This window comes from Maniola hyperantus, chromosome 15, assembly GCF_902806685.2.
Source record: "Maniola hyperantus chromosome 15, iAphHyp1.2, whole genome shotgun sequence".
Taxonomy (NCBI): Eukaryota; Metazoa; Arthropoda; class Insecta; order Lepidoptera; family Nymphalidae; genus Maniola; species Maniola hyperantus.
In genome coordinates this window covers 5,595,573-5,614,260 of record NC_048550.1, presented here as the reverse complement: position 1 = coordinate 5,614,260, position 18,688 = coordinate 5,595,573, and the positions used below count along the sequence as shown (strand labels likewise).

The following is an 18,688-nucleotide window of genomic DNA, read 5'->3' as shown; positions in this document are numbered from 1 at the left end:
AAAGTTTTAGTAAAATTAATTTGGCTTTTTTTAATATTTTATCCAGGAATTTTCATTTAGAATAGTATTAATTTAGTAAACAGTTACTACTTTTCTTTTAGATGTTATAATTAGAATAAAATCTACTCCTTCGCATCGTAGAGCAAAGCTCTATTTTCGTTAGGACTACCTACTTTTATGTATTTTGGAAGCTACGTACTGCCTAGAGAACGGAGAAGTAATCATTATGGTAGGGTGCGTAGTGCGTAGGTATTACGTGAAATTTTCTTCTGCAAGTTTCCTTATTTCACGCACAGTCGCACACTTATCATATTACAATAATCTATATATAGAATATATATAAATAAACAATTCAATGTTAAGATTTAAGAACTTAAAATAAAAAACACTTCATTAGAATTATCATCATAAATACTTTATTATTCTTAATTTGATCAAGTAATTATAAAGTAATTATTTATTTATAATGGCATCCCATATAATTAATCCCATCAAAAAATATTAGGTAAAAGGTATAATAATCCTGCTCGTATCAAAAGTCAAAAGTCAAATGATTTATTCAAAATAGGTAATTAATAACTCTTTTTGATGGTCAGATGTTGGATTTCTAAGATATAGTGGTGATAATTATTACGCAAACTTAAAACTAAAGCTACGAGGGTTCCAAACGCGCCCAGCAATCTCTACTCCATTTTAAGATCATAATATAGGTAATAGGTATAGAGCCAAGTACATAAGTACATAATATGTAATTTTCTTATCACTGAATCGCTAATTCAACAATTTTGTTAACTAGCTTATGCCCACGGGCCACGACGCCCCGTAGACTACACAAATTTCAAACCCCTATTTAACCCCCGGCAGTCGGTTACGCCCTCATTCGATCCGAGTCCGTGAAAATACGTTCCTTTTTGTTTTGTAGATAATCGCTGGTAATCTCACGGATGGCGGATAGAACTCGGATGACGGAAGTGCAATGCGTAATCGTAGGGGTTGAATCTTCAAAGATCCTTTGCCATCAGCCCGATCTGTATTAATGATCTGTATTTTTTATATAAATATGTGTTAATGCTAAGTATAAAAAATATTTTGTAGGTAGGTGCCAATTATTATTAATCTAATCACCTTAGAAATACCCAATAACTTACTGATACTCGACTATGCCTTCTTATTGAGAAGGCAAGATGTGTTCTAACTTCTATAACACCTATGTACTTAGGTAGGTATACTTACAAAGTTTTCTTGAATTTTCTGCTGTCAAAGAATTGTAGTTTAATCCAGATTCCGGTAAGAAAACGCATCGAGTCTGCGTTAAGAAAGCCGTTTTCGCCACATGAGTGAAAGAAAGAAATGATCGGTCGTCCCTTTCTCGCTCACTTTCGTTCACAGTTCAGAGGTACGCGGCGCAAGAGTGAACAGAGGTTAGTTTTCAGTGATCGTGCGCCGACGGCACTCAACCCGTGACCTCCGGTACAATTTCCTAGTGACTAGTGTTGTGTGAACTTTGTCCCATATGAGTAAAGGGACGGCAAGGATCGCGTTAGCCGATATCGGCAGCTCACAGGTACAGTATTATTCCATTTGCTGTGCTCGAAGTACGCGCACGAGTCTGGACATCCTTGTCCTCAATTAAAACAATTTACTGCACTTCTCATTTGAATTATCGGCTTCATGTTGCGAATTATTATAGTTAACGATTAAAATATTATTATGATTTAACTTAATGAATAACTTCACGTTTAGGGTATAAATACTGAATACAATCAAATATCTGTTAACGAATGCAACGTTCGTTACGTGAATCGAAAGTTTTTTTTATTACATCTCCCATTATATTTTTATCTCCTTCTTCATACTTAATTTTAGCTCATTTCAAGTTTTAAATACATTCTCGTACTTAAGTAGTCATGCGATATTTTTTCTCTATCACAATTACCTCTATCTAGTAGGTACGGAGCAAATATTCGAATCGCAACATAAAAGCAAGAACCAAGAGTTTGAGAGTTTTATGCCAGGAAATCAAAGATTATGTTTAAAAAGTTGTATGTATTATGTTTAAAAGTTTATTTCTCAAATAGAACAAAAGTTCACTTAGGTACATGAGAACAAGCTAAATATAGTAGAAAACATAATCTTCCAAGATAATATAAAACTCCAGACAGGCAAATATCACACAAATTGTATTTTAAGTAGTGAAGACAAATTCGTTTGCTCATGTAAGCGACACATATGCGTAGCGACACAGACTACATAGATTTGTATGGGGTTTACTTACCTTTTGACACCCATGAACGTGCTTCAAAAAGTGCGCCAATTCAGTATTGGGACGTTCAAAAGAAGAGTGAAGGCACCTTTAGGCAGGCGCTACCACCTTAGGCTGCATCATCACCTACTATTTGGTATGATTGCAGTCAAGCACATGTCAATAAAAATGGTGACCCTTTGAAGGAAGAAAATATTAGTTTACTTGATTCAGGCTTAGGTTTTGTTTTTAGAATATTATGGTAGAAGTAGGTATGCAACTAGATTACATCTTATCGGCAGAGTCGTCCTGGTACAGATTAACAGATACCTATCTGTTAATTTACCTAAACTATAATAGTTGGAGGTAGGTACCTATATCACCATGTGGCATCATGAAATCGCAATCGCAATAAAAATTTCTATTTGTTACACCATTTTCAACCTTTGAACTTTTCGTCTATAAGTAGGTACGTGACATCCGCTTGCTTTAACGTAAAAGGCAACTATTACGAAGATACAGATTCTACTGATAGCGCTATTTCAGACCTATTCCAACTTCACGCCTTTGAGCAAACATTGTTTCAAAATACAGCCTTATCTATCACGGTTTAACTTTAAACAAATTGAACTGTGAGACCAATGGATGTCGAAACAGTAAATCGTAAAGTTAGCGTAGCAATCGATCATTACAATAATAAATCACTTGAAGTGCTTTAAATTTGAATTATTCATCTGTCTGAATAGTGGTATTAATTAGGACTAATAAAGCCTATTGAAAACAAGTAGAACGTAAAAAATAGCCATTCTTGAAAACCCATCAATCTAAATAGATTGATGAGTAGGTACACCAATCCCAGAGTGTTCTAATACTGCGGGTAGGTATATTAAATGAATGTATAAATAGGTAGTATACGAGAAAAGGCTTTATATAAACTTTTATTTGTATTTTAACTGTCTACTACAAAAAATAATGTGTTCTACCATTAGTAGGTAATAGAGAAGTAGGGAGACTAGGGAGGGATCAGTATAACATTATACTAAAGATGAAGTATTTTTCTTTTAGCTATTTAACTAGTCTTATACCTACTACTCGTATATAACATTAAAGTAGCTATATACTAGTTGAGTAAATAACTTGCATATACCTAATCGTAATATTGCAATTTTTTTTAATTCAGATACAAGTTAGCCCTCGACTGCAATCTCACCATGGTAATGCTAATGATGAACATTGGAAATTTAAATAAGAATACTTGGCAAATTAATTTCGAGTAGAGTTTGAAATCATTTTGCTCATACGCACGAATATATTACATATACCTACTTACTGAAAAAACTCAATTTACTTAAAAGTTTCTACTAGTTTTTAGGTTGTAGGACCCGTAAATACCTACATAAAAAACTTGCTTAACAGAAATATTTTTGTAACTAGGTATTTGCTCTCACACTTTGCCAATGTCAATTTGGCTAGGTACGTTATTGGGTTAAAAATTAATTGTTTCTGTTAATTGCAGTTAAGTTTATAAAAATCTCGTTTTACTACAATTAAATTCACTTGAAATTTTATAGCCGTGTATGCTGTCCATAGCATCTAAAACCGGTAAGCACAACAAGTCCTTTTATTGCAACACGGTTACGCGACAGCCTACGATCTTGACATTTGGCTGAAACGTGTACTGCCTCTGTCTTATACCTCTAGCGTTGTATATATCCCTCTTCTTCTAAAGCACACACACTCTATAATTTGCTAGAATTAAAATTGATTTATATACCTATAATAAAATTGAATTAAAATCGATAAATTATGATTACACTGGTCGAACAAAGTTAATAATATAATTAACTAAAGAATATTTAATCATAATGTGGAGTTCAGTAGGAAGCGTTTCTATTTTGATTGCATTAATGACTATTAATAAAATAATTATTTGAGTTAAATTTCACTAAAAGTTAATTAATATGCAGAAAGTAGTTAACCGAGCGAAGCGAGGTCTCAAAATCTCGAGACGGGACTGACAAATGAATCAGTTCAAATTCACCCAAGTAGAATGTTGAACTGATTCATTTGTCAGTCCCGTCTATCAAAAAAAAAATCGATTCGAGTCGAAAAATTAAATTGAAATTGGTAGTAATCGAAGCAATAATCACTTTTATTTCTACTTAGGTTTTAATTCTTTGATACAGATCCCTAAAATCAATAATTTCAATTTCAACTTAGGTATGCTGAAATAGTTAATTTTAGGGGACGCTGCTTTCCTTAATTTAATTTTTATCTCAGTGATTTTATTATGATGATTAGTAGTATAGTCAAAGATAATAGTAGTCCCACAGAATGTACCTACCCACAAAATTAATTTGGTTCTATGCACAATACGTTACGGTTTCTCACGAGCCCCATTGTCGGTAGCATCTATAGCTACTTACTGAATTTTACAATATGACGTAAACGCCATTGTTCTTGCTCAACCATGTATCACCGTTGCATCTGTGGTGACGTCCCATTCGACTAGCATTATGTAAAATTATTTTGCCAAAACAATAGAATGCTAAAACAAGGATGTATTTGAAATAGTATGCAAAACAGTATCTTTCGTACATCTACGACCACGTAATAAAATCTTTCAGGTACTAGGAAATTTTAAAAATAAAGTAGGAGCTCAAACTATATTGATCCAGAGTGAAAACGGAGCGACATGACCCAAAAAAAAACTTTTCTATGGTAGGCTTTTCCCGGGCAGTACAGTATGTGCGCGTCAACGCATGTGGTTTTCATTGCGGTATAACATTCCAACATCAATGGGTATAACACTGTATTCGGTATACATACGGTTTCATGTCGGTTTACCACTCTGACATTACGTAATTAATAATGACTAATGAGTAATGGCAGGTAAAGATAAGTTACTTGGACACCTATAAGAGAAGATAATAACTTGTAAGTAGCTTTGTCTCTGCATCAATTTATGTTATTAAACTTTAATTTTTTTTTTTTTTAATACAATAAAACTTAAAGCTAGCCTTATCTAATTACTATATAAATCATGACCGCGTGGAATGGTGCCAAGAATACTGGCTGCATTTCCGCGCTGGACAGCCAGGCTGATCCGCTGCGCAAAAATGAGCCAGCCCTTCTGTCACCAGTTGAGGCTATTAATCGCGGTGAAATGTCTAATTAAACTTTAATTGAGATCAGACCGTGTTACAAGAACTCTCCGGAATTCAATTAGGGTTTCCTTATTTAGTTAAACTTGTTAGTAATTTAATGCGAATTACAAATGAAGACGCCACATAAACTTTGCGAAGAATTTCGGGCAAGGCCGTATGTGATCGATGTTTGACCATCTCTTGCGTAATTTACGCTTAGGGTCGATTCATGTTGGCAGCGGATCCAAGCGAAATTCTTAAATCTTAGCATGCTGACGCGCACATTTGCCAATGCGTTCGTCTTATTTTTCTCCGTAGAAATAAGTGCATTACATGTTCGAGGTAGAAGTCGAACCTATGATGTCAAAATAAGAAATAGACCATTTCACAGATAGAATGTGAAAAATGACGTGAAAAGCCTTTTCATATTGTAACAATTGCTAGAACCTATGAATATTCACGAAGTAAAATTTCATAAAGTTTCAAGATTATTTTATTTAAATTTCAATTAATGTATAAAACAATCGTTTACCACGTTTCACGAAAACCAATCTGCAAAAATATATCAGCGCTATTGATCTTGATCATAATTCCAAGTTAAATTAATGAAGCAAATCGATTCTGAGTGCGAAATTGAAAAATCATTTCTGTGAAAAACTGCCTGTGAAATTGCTGTACCTAAAGAAAAATTATAATTTCACCAAATGAAAATGAATTATAATCGCAATTAGCAATCACGCCATATCGCTAGTTAAAATTTTAGAATTTCTCTTCGACTCACTGTCAATGTGAACCGACCCTTTTACACAATTGATCGAGATGTGGTCGACTTGTTTACTAGTTGTTTTCCTTATATTTACTTTTTAAATGTGTTAATACGCTCGTCCTTCTGACGTGTGTGCAAGATTTAAGCCTGCAGTAATCCATCTCAGAAGGTCACTGTGTTACTGTTTTAAAATACATAATGACTTGTGTCTACATTCAGAGCTCAACTTGACTAGACTAGCGCTTAATTTCAATTAAATTTGATGGTAATTTACTTCGCAGCCAATGTCTATCATAGATATGTTTCTTTACTCTTGATTTAAAGATGCCTACTACTTATAGATGAATAACATTGTAGTTGTTGAAGAAATCAGACTGAAAAGCTGGAAGAGCATTCCAAATCTTAGCAGTGTTTATTAGCTATCACAAATGACACATTGGCGTAGCCTGAAACCTTTAATAAATAAAGCCTATCATAGGATAGAAGAACTAGATTAACCGACATGGCTAGGCGGGTTGCGAAACTGAAGGGCAGGGCACATAGTTGGAAAAACCGATAGGCGTTAGGGTCCCAAGATGCTAGAATCCCACTAGGAATAACAAGATCAAACGAGTCGCAGGGAGCCGCTGGATTTTAGAATTTCAGGCGGCAGCGCGGGAAGACCGTGGCGTGTGGAAATTTCTATAGAACCTATGTCCAACCGTGGAGTCTATCGGTTAACGACGATGATGATGATGAGGCCAATGACAATGATCCTTTGTGTCAGCGCAAAATACAGCTGCGTCCCAGGGTAGAATTTTTTCGTCACGCTACTTAATTTAAAATGTTATCTTTAGGAAATTTGCATTGACTTATTATTTGTATATCTAAAATTCAAAGTCGTGACTGAATAACTGACTGACTTCACAGCCTATACCGCTGGTCTGACATGAAGTTGGGAGGTTGTGTTCTTTTTAAACAGTCTGTATCCACTGTGAACTGACTGACTGAACTGGCTGATGAAGTCGCGAGCATTAGCTAGTTTAAATATATGGATAGGAGATTTATTTGTTCGAACACACTTTGCGGTTGCTAGCCACTGCTTTAGGTAATAAAATTTTGTCCTTTTTTCTCTTGCTTGTAAGAAAATTCTTGCATATTCAATATTTTCAAGGAGGTGGCGATATTTAAATATAATTGCTTGAGCATGCAATCATAGAGTGCCGCTCGAACTACGCTGTCAGTATAATTAACACCCGTATAAAATCTGGATGAACAAATACATAATAACCTATCATATTATCGTTAGCTACCTGACAAATTTCGAAACGCAAATAAATCTACCTCACATCAATTCCAATGAATGAATCAAATATGAAATCAAGCTGTATTTTAAAGTCGTGACAAAGCTTATAATGGAACAGAAATCGAAGATCCATTAAACTAATGAGTAATTATAGGTGCCTGTGCCGGCGATTGCTCGCAAATGGTGCATACTGCCGCGGGTCCTGGCGACTAAAGATGAAGGTCGACTTGCCCAATTCAATAGACACAAAGTCTTTGGCGCCAAAACATATTCTACTTACAATTTAATTGGTCTTAAAACGCACACTTAGTATGATTACGTGAGCAATAAATAACTTGTCAAGTGCGTGTCAGAACTCAGAAGTCAGAACGCGCATACGGTAGGGTTCCGTAGTTGTGCTTATATTATGAAACCGTAAGAGGAATAATCAAAATCAAAGTTATTTTCAACAAAGTGTTTTTTCTCTGGCTATACAGCTTGTTCCAATCCAACTACAAATTATATAATATCTTATTGACTTTAGCTAGTTAGTTAATTGGTCTCAAAATAGTCGTGGTAACTTTATTTAAAACTTCACTAGATGATACTATACCTACTCTAGGTTTTTAAAAGATAGCAAGAGTATCCATGCAGAAAATCACTTCAATCACTTACTCTGTTGCTGGCTGACGCATGATTGAGGACAAACCAACAAACAAAAACACTTTCGCATTTGTAATTACAGTATCGATGTATATTTATATCAATTTAAATAATATTATGTACAGTCAGCCTCAGAATTCGAGTAGCAATTCCGCAAGACTATATCCGCAAAACCAGTCGCACTGATGACCTTTTTTCTATAAACACGCCACACAAACACTCAGATGTACGCACAACCGTGCCGTGCAGTGGAAGTCAATATGATTATTAAGATGCTAAACGAGTTTTGGCCTTTGACTGTACACTACAGATGAAACCAAATAGTGTACATTCTAAATTGTATTAGTATTAAATTTTGAACAAAATCTTTCAGGATCTGTAAGTCTATTTGCCGTCGCCTACCTTTTCACTGCTCACCCAATTAACCGATTTTGACAAAATTTGATATAGAGATAGCTTGTGTCCCGGGGATGGACATAGACTACGTTTTGTCCCGGAAAATCAAGGAATTCCCAAGAGATTTCAAAAAGCTAAATCCACACAGACAAAGTCGCAGCATCATTTAGGTACTTGGTACAGAAATAGCTTGCATTCTGGAGGTTTTTAAGAATCTAAATCTACGTGTATGAAATCGTGGGCATCTAGTACACAAATGTAAATAGTAAACCTATAGTTTCTGAATTGTGACTATAATGGTTGTGAGACTAACGGACAGATGGACTGGATGAAACTCTAAGGGTTACTTGTTTTACTACCGAACCCTAAAAAGGTTCATTATTAAGTGAATCAAAACTTAATGATACGAGACTAACGAAGGTCAATTAATTATTTATTTATTTATATATTGATAGAGGTCCCATAATAGAACACACTTGTTAATTGCTGTAAAATAGAAATACCAACATATTTTTGTATTTACCTACGTAGATCAACTCGAGGACAATCTATTACGTTTACCTACCTATTTTTATAGTTGAAATCCGAAACGTCGGCGGTTGAAACCCCACCCGTTGCACTATTGTCGTACCCACTCCTAGCACAAGCGTTACGATTAGTTGGAGGGGAAAGGAGAATATAATTAAGTAATTATTAACATGGCTGATATTCTTTACACAGTAAAAAAGGAAGATAACTTAATAATATAACAAAGTTCTTAAGAATATTATACTTGTAATATTATGTAAGTATATATCAAATTTAATGCAAGCGAAGCCGGGTGGATTAGTCACTCTACATGATATTATAAAGAGGTAAAGTTTGTAAGTATGGGTGTGGGAAGAAATCTTCGAAACTAGCTACATTGGATCTACCTATAGGCTAAAAATTATCACCAAAATATGTCGTGTACGTCACGCAGACGAAGTCGCGGGCAATAGGTAGTCTCAATATAAAACAAATAGAAGCGGATTTTTTTATTTATCATTTGCCTGAGTGACGAGCGTAATCAATGGAAACTTTCACAGTGTCGAGTGTAACAATGTCTGTATTGGGAAATTCCACGGAATTCGCAGTGAGACTGCATTCATAAGGCATCCATGTCGAATTAAAATGAACTGCGACATGACAGTCCGGTCGAATTGGTAATTTCAACTTGCAAAAATTACTCTAAAGGTCAGTGATAGTCTAAATAGGGTCTTGGACTATAGGTGGACTATAGTAACAAAATGATGTGATGTTTTGTAATAGCGATAATTTATGGGAAAAGAGTTCATTATTATTATAATTCAATTTTAAGCTACCGCTATACAAAACATCACATCATTTTATTACTAAAGTCCCTATTCAAAATGGTGACGGAACGGCAAAACCAAAGAATCCGAAAACCGTGAATTTGTGGTTACATCACGAAAAAAAATATTAAAATGTTTTCGTGAATAAATATTAGTATTTTCAACTTTCAAAGTAAGATTACTATACCAAGTGGGGTGTACCATATGAAAGAACTTTACCTGTACATTCTAAAACAGATTTTTATTTATTTTTAGGCATAATAGTTTTTGATTCATCGTGCAAAATGTCGAAAATATACGACCTTAGTATTAACTCTGTTCGCGAGTCTGACTCGCACTTGGCCGGTTTTTTATTTGTTCAATAAGTCAGTTTTCCAATTCCACAAAATGGTAGGAAGTCAAGTTGTTGGAAATTCGACTATCTGCAAAAATTACCGATATAAATTTTATTACTCTAAACTTTCGAGGACCCAACAGTCTAAATTCAAAAAGTATAATGGTGATCAAACGGCAAAACAAAAATTATACGTTTGCTATGCGAAAAGATTAGAAAAAGAAGTACTTATAATACTTAAGTATTAGGTACCTATGTATATTTTATGAATGAAAGAAAATTTCCGTACTAAATGTTTTTTTTAAATCGTATACAACATGGCATTTATAGAAATAGGTACGATCCAAGCTAAAACTTTATTCACTAAATAATGTGTATTTCCATTTACGGATTTCGTGTCCTGTTGGCAACAAACCAGTATTCTCACGATTTACAGAGCAGCTAACTGCAGAATACACAGCGCGTCGTGATGTCAATACCGGTTCATAGATCCGAAAGATAAATTTTGTCACAGGCAATATTTATGACTCGAATATAAATTGGTGTTATTTTTGTAACCCACCAATTTGCACGTAGCTTCCGAAACTTCAATTGCATCGCCAATTTTCTATTGATCATTGCGCAGTCGTAGTTACAGTGCGACAAGGCTCTATAGGCGCGTGGCGAAAATCGGAACTAACGTTGCCGTCCAGTGTCCCCTTTGTTCTTGTTTGAATATTCTAAGCCTTTGTTCTCCAACAGCGCCCCCCTGTCAATGTCATTCAATTGCCAAAAGAGCCTTGTCGCACTGTAAATGAGGAATGTGTGTCAGATTGTTAAGATTTTTATACCTACATTATTACATACCTACTCGTATTATGGAAGTGACATTTTATTTTTAGACTAAATAATGCTCTCGGCTTTGTCCCAATATAATAAGTGGATAATAAGTGAGCTGACTTGCTACAGGCTACTCTATCCTACGCCGCTTTTTCCGACATCGAGTAACCTTGTAGGCAAATTCTGCAAAAATTGGTTAAACGTTATGGACCGTGAAAAGGTAACAGACCGACAGATGGACAGACAGACAGCTTACTTGAACTGTCTGTCATGCTAGTTATTCACGGCTCATCTGTTTTTGAAAAAAATTGGCACAGAGAAGTGAGAATATGCTTGTACCTATCCCAGGGAAAGACATAGGTCAATTTTTGTCCCGGAAAATCAAAGAATTCCTACGGGATTCTTAAAAAACTAAATCCACGCGGATAAAGTCGCGGGAATCATCTAGTAATACAATTAAATGTCATACTTTCAGGTCAATAACATTTAAAAATTGATACTCAAATTGAAAGGTCTACATTACAAGTAGGCTGTCCGAGTGGCGCGTCATGCTAGATCTAGATCTAGTTGATTGCTTTTGTCCAGACTACATGAATCTGTTGCAATAGTTTTTCGTAACTAAAAGCTGAGTCAAACACGCTAAGTACTCAACTGTGCAGCTGCACTATCGACTCACATGGCAATTATTTATTTGCATTTGAGCGTCTAACTAAAGGATGCAAATATAAATTATGAAATTTATCATAAAATAGCAGATCATTCTTATTTCTTTCAATCAGATTCGACAGGCTTTATTGGTTTCTGCATTCGTAACTATATACCTAGGTAGATAAGGATTAATAAAATAATATGTTTAGGCATGTTTTATGTAAGAAAATTAGTTTTCGTAAATTAACCTTTTGAACTAAGAGCCAGCGCGTACCAGACCTTCGTTATTTTATAAAAACTGAAAGTTTCTCTATTTTATTTTATCCTTATTTTAATTTTGAGATGTTAGTAATACTTAGAAACATAATATAACCCTGGTTTCACGGATACGGAAAAACGTTTTATTTGGTGAAATCGACACGATCCTCATACAAACACGTGCGCTTGAATTCCCTACTTCATGGTTACACGCTAGACCTTGCAAGCATATTCGATATTGTGGACGGAACCTCGAGCAATGCAATCTACGACTTAGGAGTAGGTACAATACAGCTTGCTCATTGATAGTGTATGAATTTCTGCTTGAAGACCCACGTCAAACACAACCAGAATGACAATGTTTTCTCGATGCTTTTCGATACAAGAGATGTGTTGCACTGATTGAGTTTGGACTGCAGTTGATAGTATAGTTTATACATCGTCATTATCAACCTCATCTTAGAATGAGAAGAGTCTGGCCATAGTCCACACCATTGTGGCCAAGTGCGAATTGGCAGACTGTACACACCTTTGAGAACATTATGGAGAAATATCAGATATGCATGTTTCCTCACCATGTTTTCCCTCACATGCATGTAACTCCGAAAACAGCGTGCCCGGGATCAAACCCCCGACCCCCCGAATAGAAGGCCGCGATAACCTAGTGCCTAAGTGTAGTAGGAAGGATCCTCGGCCTTAACAACCTTAAATAAATGGACAATCAGACATCTTATTATAGTTCTAAACATTTTTTCCCGTTTTCTACTGCGTCTGCACATGTACGATTGTTCTATAACAAACACTTTTGTTCGCAGGTTGAACGTCAACACCGCTGTCATGTGACTACCTACTAGCTGCTGTGAATTTAGCCAAGTGATAATAATGCAGTGATTGTACAATGTACCTACCTACATACACAGTGGTATTCGTGTTGTGCAATGGACAGTGAAGCATTGTGACTTTGGTGAGCACGTGGAAATGAAAAGAGAAAAGTACAAGGAGACGCGCTTTGGATTCCGGTAAGACTTTATTTCTTTCAAATTTATAAACTTTAACTTTAAAACGCCGGTCGTTTCTCCCGTCATTGCTTCCTTGAACAGAATCATACGTAGGTTCTTGTCACGGCTAAAGTGCCTGCAGTATTAGAACCAAATGGTTTGGCACGTAGTTGGCAAGAGACCAGACGGTATGAGTTATGACTCTTGTCCCATGGAAGCAAGGAAGCTCGCTTGTGTGGGATGCCATATGTGTGGATACATTGGCGCTGCCACACATACAGGCGACCTGCGTGGCCACCGGAGCGGCAGCTTCTAAGGCGGAAAGGGCCAAGAGGCGCAAATATGAAGATATAAAATAGTTTCATATTTGTGCCTTTTGGGGTGGAAACTATGGGTTCGTGGGGCGAGCATGTTAGATCCTTTTTCAATGACCTGTCATCCCGTCTCGCGGTTTCCACGGGGGACCGGAGGGCTGGCAGTTACCTCGGTCAGCATATTAGTCTGGCCATTCAACGAGGTAACGCAGCCAGCGTTCTGAGTAGAGGTGACCAATTTATTTATTAACCTGTTAATATAACACATATTAAAGTTTGTTGATTAACTGCGATACTAAAACTTAACAATTTTAAATAAAAAAATATTATTAAATCAAAAAATACAAATTATTATAGTTAGGACCTATACCTACGTTCTAAGTAGCTGCAGTAGGTACTTAAGTAGGTAGCGCGAAGATTCCAGGAAATTAAATTTCGAAGGGGGCGCGCGGTGCAAAACGCGCGCGCGACGACATTATACCCACTTATACCTACCGATTGCGACCGATTACGTCATGCGCTAAAAATACCGATGCATTGAATATGGTTAAAAATAGCAAGTCAACTAATGTTAAATAGCACCACATCGATATGATGATAAATTTAGCATATCAAATGATTTTGTTGTTCCCATCGAATACCTACGAAGTGTTAATAAATAAGTTAAATAATTTTGTTATTTTTGTTGATGCTTTGATTTGATACATAAATAATACAATAGTCGAAATTTTTGTTATTTCTGTTTATTACCGATACTGTTCGATTAACGATAGTGCGCGTTCATAGACTTTTTGCTAGTTTATTTTTTCGGGTAATTTGATGGTGTAGTTTATTTTGCTCACTTCGTTGTCTGTCCGTCCGTCTGTCTGTCTGTGCGTCCGTCCGTCCGTCTGTCTGTGCGTCCGTCCGTCCGTCTGTCTGTGCGTCCATCCGTCCGTCTGTCTGTGCGTCCGTCCGTCCGTCTGTCTGTGCGTCCGTCTGTCTGTCTGTCTGTCAAGAAACCTACAGGGTACTTCCCATGGACCTTGAATCATGAATTTATCAGGTAGGTAGGTACCATAGAGCAGAAACAAAGAGGAGATGTTGTATTAAGATTTCCCTATGAAATATCGAGTGACATTTTGCGGGGTGAGGGGTTGTGGAACGCCGCCCACTTCTCAATTTTCCATCTGCGGGTTAGTAGCAAAACTACTCGCTTAGCGACCTAACATCGATGTCACTACATAGTTCAGCTATCTCACACTAGATGTCAATAATCTAGAACTATTTTAATAATTACGTATAAAATTACTTACAAATGAAATGTGATACCATTCATAGCATCAGAACGTCTGTCTGAATAACTTTGACACGATAAAACACAACACTTCATCCTTTTGTTCTTAAAAACGCGAAAACACACCGATAATACGAGTCTCAATATATGTGAACCTGACGAACGCAGACAGCATACTAACTAAGGCCCCGCCCACAGTGATGACGTCAGGACCTAGTTGAAAATCACAGTGCACAGTTGCTTAGGCCAACTCCTCTTTGTTTCTGCTCTATGGTAGGTACCTAGGTTTTATAGCACACGCAAGGGGGAAAATTTGAAAACCGTAATTTCTGGTCACGTCATCATCATCATCATCATCATCATCATCAACCGATAGACGTCCACTGCTGGACATAAGTCTCTTGGAGTGACTTCCACTCCACACGTCACGGTCTTGCGGCGCCTGAATCCAGCGGCTCCCTGCGACTCGTTTGGTTACATCACCAAAAATAAATTGAAATGTGTTCATGAAAGTAGTGTTTTCAATTTTCAAAGTAAGATGAAATCAAGTGGGGTAGGTATCGTGTCTTTTTTTTTTTTTTTAGTCAGTGTTATATTTTTAACGTGTTTATTTATCAATAAATTTTAATAACAATTATTGATATTATATTATGTAAGTTTAACAGTATTTGACATCACTAGTTCTGAGCACCCTGCGAATATTAACGAAATTACAAATATCATCTAATCCAACAAAACGATATTATGGTGGATTAGATAATATTTGTAATGTCGTTAATTGTACTGATTTGTAATTTTCATATTTAATAAATATAGATTCGATAATAGTTTAAAAAATTACATAATAAAATACATTTATTTTTACATAATATTTGTATTTTTCCGTCGTGCGGCACATTGTTCGAGAAACCGATTGACGTTAGAGTCCCGAATGTGCTAGAATGGCGACCTCGCAACGGAAAGCACAAAGTTCGAAGACTCTTTATCTATCTTTTATTACTTATATGAATAGGTGTGTGGCCGTCAATGATATGTGAAACCCAACCACTTTTTCCATTTATTAAATTAACGTTAAAAAGGAAACTTACAAATTGTCTTGTGGTTTGCGGTAATTTATAAATAGAAAAAGTCTTTGTCAAAAATATTACACACGACGAACAAAGATGTATGCTGTGCAAGAATAGGCTTGAAGGTAGGTTAGGTCAAGAGTTTCATAATAAAATAAGTTACACTCGTATTTAAACATAGCATTTAAGTAGTCACTGCACAGGTTATTACCTAACACCTAAATGTACCTTCTGATAAATTATGCTCATGACTTATTGTTGACGCCCTTTCTGCTGAACTATGCGCATCACTTATACGCCCTGTGTCTAGTATAATATGTAGAAACAAGGGGGCAAGAGAAAACTCTCCAAAATTATCATAAACTACTGCTATGATAGATAGATAGAATTCCAGAGAAATGAACTGTACTGAGTTATTAAATAAAACTAAATACTTTAAAAAAATCTGTAGTACACTTTATGGGTTGATTTCAGTCAGAGTAAATTCCTTTACTATAAGGTGTAGGTAGGTACCTGTATGTGTTAGTTAAGTTTTCAAAGTAATTGTTTCACAACTGTTAGTTAGATTTTAATTTGGCACACTTCATTCAATCATCTACATTGCGCTATAACGTTAAACCGCTATTCTCAGACATTCCCACAACATTAGGAAAATAAAAAGGCCACAAAAAGTACTTACAGCCAACGATAATGCTCAGTAAATCCATAAAGAGTTATGAGCAATACAATCAACAGCTGATTTCATGGTGACATAATATGGCGGGTGACGTAAATTCGCAAGTCGACGGTGAAAGCGATAATGACTGACTTTGAACTGAAATTACGTTGAGAAGTCTTTCCTCGTTAGCTAAACAGTAATCAAACCCCGCTACGGAAAAGTACACTTTGTAGGAGAGTAGAGATGGCAACCGGGGTGGGGACGTCCCGCACAGCCCCTGCGCTAAACCAGTGCGGGATAGCGGAGGTGACATGCGGGTGTGCGGGACGTGCCCCGTCAATCCCGATTATCATCTCGACCCGTCGCGTACCGTACGTAGGTACACTAACATAAACTTACAGTACGCGGCCGAAAGTAATGTACATCGTCCTTTAGAAAGAGATAGCAGATTTGTAGAGCGCTGTCCCTGTCGTTGAGAGTTGAGACCGACAAAACGTCACATAGCTGTATGAGTGACAGAGACAACGCTCTACAAAGCCGAAATGCCATTCTAAAGGCCGATTTACATTACTTTCTGCCGCGTACTGTACTTATGTTTAAAAAGACAAACTGCTTTAAAAAAAGTAGTCACATTACAAGCCTACAGCTAAGGCAATAAAAAGTAGTGATTGCGTGGAAACCCAGTGAGCCAGTGCACCATTGACCACGAGTTCTCAGTTACATAGCGTCACGGTAAAGTGATTCCTGGCAATGCTCATTGCTCGCTCAACTCAGTGAAAGTGTCAACAGTTAAACATTTATGGTTGCCACAATGCATCGGAAGTTTCAATTTTAAACATGATTTCTCTCTGTTTACCTTTGTATTTGAAATTACCGCTTATATTATCGAAAATTGTCTGGCAGTAAAAATCATGTCGCGTGATAGAAGGCACTCTGCTGCATTTTATACTATACCTCGCAGTCTGATATAATTTTACTGAATCGGACATCCGCTTTTGATTTTTGCAGAACGATTGCGACAGAAGTTTTGTAGATAATTTCTGATTTAAAAATGCGACTGGCCTTAGGCTCATGTAAAATGTGTTTGATGCCGTTATGGTAAGTATAGTCTTGGCTTCTATCCCCTGAGTGTACTATATAGTCGCCATAAGGAAAGCTCAACTTTTCGGCAGTTAAGAAATGCTAAATTGGACCAAAACAATATCTACCGTTGGAATTGCACCAAGTAATCATTACAAAAACATGCTTACATTCAAAGTCTTGAACTAATGGATCTTTAATCTTAGCCCGAGGCGGCTCTTCATAACGCCAAAAAAATTTCAGCAGCCTCTAATAAAGTATTATCGACAAAATTAGTTAATTAAACCAAGAGTTCCACCGGGCCAAAAAGGGCAAATTGGAAAATAGTGCGTAATGCAGACGCCCCAAATGCGCCTTTTTTAACAAAATCAAGTTTTTCGCTATTTCTTATTTTGGGTAAAAATCGCAACCGAAATCTGTACACCTATCTCTTACATGAGAGCATGGCCGATGGTTGGTTGCTATAACTACCCCTGAGTATCTTGATGAAGAAGTTAAAAATCAGATAGGAAACTCAGCTGTTGGAAGGAAGTGATCGTTCCAACGACAGTAATAATTATTGGTCGTCCAGGCTAAGTGCCCTCAAAATATTGTGCTATCACAAAAATTAACAACAATAAACAAATATACAAGTACGTTTGATAGTTACTTCATACTATGGTAGTCAAATATTACGCATCCTCTGATGATGGTTCCACTAACAATATTAACGGATTGCATCAACGAGTCGCTCTTTGATGGCATGACAGACGACGTTTACCACATCCTTATGAGATGTGCCACGCCAAGAATAAGTACTTATTCAACAAAGATATAACAATAGCTAGACACGCCTTTACTCAATACATAGTTTGATTTTCTCCTGAATATTTAGCATGTAAGACTTAAGAGTATTTGGCTTTAATTGTATCTATACAACAATAGCTAATATTAAAAGAAAGCCAGCTTTCTACTGAGCATTACTCAATTCAGCAAGGTTGTCATCGTTGATACTTTGTTTCATTTTCGCGACCCAACGGTCATGGTCGTCAATGTTAAAGACTTCGACAGACAACGCGCGATGTGTTTATTTAAGTATTATTTTAGTTTGACAGCTACAGTGTGACATTTGCAATCATCACTCATTGACTGACACTATCACTTGATTTTCCCTCGGATTTAAAGATCGTGGATCCCTCGAGATATAACTTCTTTCACTGTGTTGCGCCATTTCTCCCTATTAGAGGTCATGCGAAAGGCATTGCAGAAGAGTGTTGTAACGGCTTATTTAATCAGGTCAGACAAACGGGCTTTGTCAATGTTCCTAGAGGCTCTTTACTCTCTCACTATTAGCACAAAATGTAAAGTTACAGCCATATAAAAGTGTAAAAGTAAAAGTTATACCATAATAATATTCAAACAATCCCAATCTTTAACAATGAGATA

At 36.4% G+C, this 18,688-nt stretch overlaps 1 protein-coding gene across 1 annotated transcript in view; it reads left to right on the top strand.

Annotated features, from left to right (window-relative positions):
- Positions 1 to 1,423: 1,423 nt before the first annotated feature.
- mol (dual oxidase maturation factor 1 mol) overlaps positions 1,424 to 18,688 on the top strand; it is a 73,541-nt gene continuing 56,276 nt past the window's right edge. Inside the window, exons 1-2 of the mRNA XM_034976202.2 lie at positions 1,424 to 1,564; positions 12,686 to 12,889. The gene's annotated coding sequence lies outside the window, so the exon portion shown is untranslated. The remainder of the gene's footprint in view (positions 1,565 to 12,685; positions 12,890 to 18,688) is intronic.